Source organism: Coptis chinensis, chromosome 8 (genome assembly GCF_015680905.1).
Source record: "Coptis chinensis isolate HL-2020 chromosome 8, ASM1568090v1, whole genome shotgun sequence".
Taxonomy (NCBI): domain Eukaryota; kingdom Viridiplantae; phylum Streptophyta; class Magnoliopsida; order Ranunculales; family Ranunculaceae; genus Coptis; species Coptis chinensis.
In genome coordinates this window covers 26405130-26408569 of record NC_141463.1, presented here as the reverse complement: position 1 = coordinate 26408569, position 3440 = coordinate 26405130, and the positions used below count along the sequence as shown (strand labels likewise).

Genomic DNA, 3440 nt, shown 5'->3' with positions numbered 1-3440 from the left:
AACAAGTTGAAGAATAAGCTTATCTGATGAATAGCTCTTCGCAGGTCACGATGTTTAGGAAAAGCATGTTGAAGCAATACAGGTAGCAAATAACATATAATGACATGATAGTCATGTGATTTCATTACGAGCAAACCAGGTGGATTTAAAGTGACAATGTTGCTCAGATTTGATGAGAAACCAGAAGGAAGCTTCAAGTCCTTCAAAATTTTGCAGAAATTTAACTTCTCGTCTTTAGCTAAGACAAATGGAGCCTTCGGTTTTATTGGTTTCCAGGATCGGTCTGATTGCATCCACTGACCACTGTGAATTCGCATCTTCCTCATATCTTCTCGCGCACCTACTGTATCCTTTGACTTGTCTTTCTTGTCTAGGATGTAATTTAGTAGATGTTCCGCAACATTTTTCTCAGTATGCATCACATCAACAACATGTCGGGATTTATGAGCGGGCCAATAGGGCATATCCCAAAAATAGACCTTTTATACCAAGCCTCTGTAACTTAAACATCTTCATCATCTACACTATCATCCAAATTCACATCAGATGTGCTTCTTTTGCTACCAGTTGGGATTTTACCCGGCTTATACTTGATATGACTCACCTGCTGCATAACTTTTTCTCCACTTAACCTTAGTGGAGCAATGTTCAACTCTTCAGTCTTAAGTCCCAAGTATTTGCCTGACCGAAACGGGTGACCCAACGGAAGAAAGGGGCGATAGTTTGTGTAAACAATCTTCTTTGCATGCTCAAGATATATCGATTGAGTGTTATCTGAACAAATCGGACATGCTTTGTAACCATGTGTTATACAGCCCGCTAAGTTTCCAAAAGCAGGAAAATCATGAATACCCCACATTAGCATAGCTCTCAAGGTAAAATGCTATTTTTTATGCATGTCATAAGCCAGCACCCCTTCCTTCCACAAATGTTCCAACTCCTCATACAATGGCTGAAGAAAAACGTCGATATCTTGACCCGGTGCCTTCCGCCTAGGTATCAGCAAACACATCATTTGGAACTCTGGTTTCATACATAAAGAAGGGGGGAGATTATAAGGTACCAAGTAAACAGGCCAACAACTGTAGTTAGTGGATTGTATTCCACGGGGATTGAAACCATCAGTTGCAATTCCAAGCCAAACATTACACCCTTCCTGAGCAAAATCAGGCCAACTCTTTTTACATGTTTTCCACTGGATTGAGTCGATGGGATGTCACATATGATCCCAAAAAGGTGTAGCTTGGTCGTGCCATGTCATTTCGTTCGCTATCTATGGGATAATGTACAACCTCTTGAGCCTTGGAATCAAGGGAAAATGTCTCAAAACTTTATTCGGCTCTTTTGTTTCTTTCTTACCCATCTTTCCTTCTTTCACTTTGTATCTGGGTGCTTTACACTGACGACATTCTGTTAACTTAGCATCATCTTTCCAGTATAACGTACAATTGTTCTCACATGCATCGATACTTGTGGCTTTCATTCCTAGATCTTTCAGCATTGCTTTCATTACAGGGTACTTTGATGGCAAAGTGATTCCTTTTGGGAACCATATCCTCAAAAGGGATAAAAGTGCAGACACACTAGTTCTTGACCAACCATATTTCTTCTTCAAGTTATGAAGGTCAACAACTGCTGAAAGTGTAGTAACGGGAGCCTCACATGAAGGGTATAGCTTTTGTTCTGCCATTTTCTTGTATTTGTTGTACCTCTTCCCCAAATCACATTCAAGAACAGGTGGTGGTTCAAAATCCTCCATATGATTTTCTTCATCCTCATTCAAATCATCTGCAACTACTTCATGCACTCCATAAGAAGCATCAACAAAATTCCCCATCCCAAGCCCTTCGCCTCAGTGTTTTCTTCTTCAATCACTGGCTCCACCACTGGATCCGTACATGGTTCTCACCATGTAAAACCTATACACGATAATTCTTATCTATCCCGTACTTAATCAAATGTCTAGAGATTGTACCAAACACAAAGCTTTTTCCATTTCGACATTCTCTACAAGGACAAGGACACGTGGTCGAGCCGCGGTTGTTCACAGTCGCAAATTGAATGAAATCAGCCACCCCTTGTTTGTACACATCTCCAAATCTGTCCAATTCATTCATCCACTCTTTCTGAATTGGCCGAGACATTCTGCAAAATTAGACGTGGGGGGTTGAACAAGCACATTGTGTAATCTATCAATTTGATACAACATAATACACAATCAAACCTTGAATATAGACACAGAGTACTAAGGCTTTTGTGTAAGTCGTTGAATCCTAAACTCGACTTCAACTACATCAAAAGTAAGCTCTAAGTCGGTCCAGCGCAGCTGGCCTAGGTAGCAAGCAGCACTAGTATTCTCGAATTCTAGCTAAGTCTATGATATTAAAAGAATAGCCATAAATATAATTAACAAAGAAAAATTGATTTAATCTGCCGTAACATTGGGCTATACTACCACCTTAGGCAGGCACCGCCGTCGAACCCTCAGTCGACATATCTTTATCTAAGCAACCACATATACTTCATCATTGTTTCACCACTGAACATAAGAAAACTTCAAACAACAGCAGCTATCAATACTCAGTCGACGTCAAATTGTGTACCGATGAAAAACTTGAAGAGTCCGTAAACCTAGCATGCTTCATTTTCTAACAACAATGCTACATATACAATTACTTCACCTGCTTCTAACTTGTTATGTAGATAATCTGAAAATAAATTTTCTTCCCCTACATGACTACATGACACTTTTATTGAAAAAAGAGACCCTGATGCATCAAATAGCTTTCAATGAAAATATATACTCTCTACACAAACCATATACACATTTCCCAGTATGTAAATTCCAAACAAAGCAATCACGGCATACTGCAATCAGTACTATTTAACTTAACCATCCTAATCAAGCTCTATGAAATGCAATTTTATCTTATCAATTTCAATGAAAAGTTTATCAAATCAAACAATAACCCATATGCATATATAATCTTTATAAATCAAAGACATAATAACCCTTAAACAACAAAACATACCCTTTGGATTCTCTTTCCAGTAACAGGGCACTAGGCTAGTAGGCTAGTAGGTAGATATAGTGGCGAGGCTGAGACATACTATACACATGCTAAATGGAGCAAGCCTCGTATTATAAATAAATTGAAAGGTCTTGTAATAAATGCAAGAGCACGAACAAAGAAAAATGGATAATAGAAGGTAGCAATGGATTATTATTATTCACCGCTTCACTTGTTACGTGTTCTCTTAGAGTCTACATTGATATCTTCTTTATCTTATTTGAACCAACTCTAGCTGCTACATGGGAAATTATTCTTGGCACTGATAGTGGCCAACTCTATGAGATTGCTGTTGACGAGAAGGATAAGAAAGAGAAGTATGTCAAGTTTTTGTTTGAGCTAACTTATAACACCCTGTGTTTTAGTTCT

General features: G+C 38.6%; 1 pseudogene; it reads right to left on the bottom strand.

Annotated features, from left to right (window-relative positions):
- Positions 1-290: 290 nt before the first annotated feature.
- LOC147480785 (uncharacterized) lies at positions 291-1837 on the bottom strand (annotated as a pseudogene).
- Positions 1838-3440: the final 1603 nt, after the last annotated feature.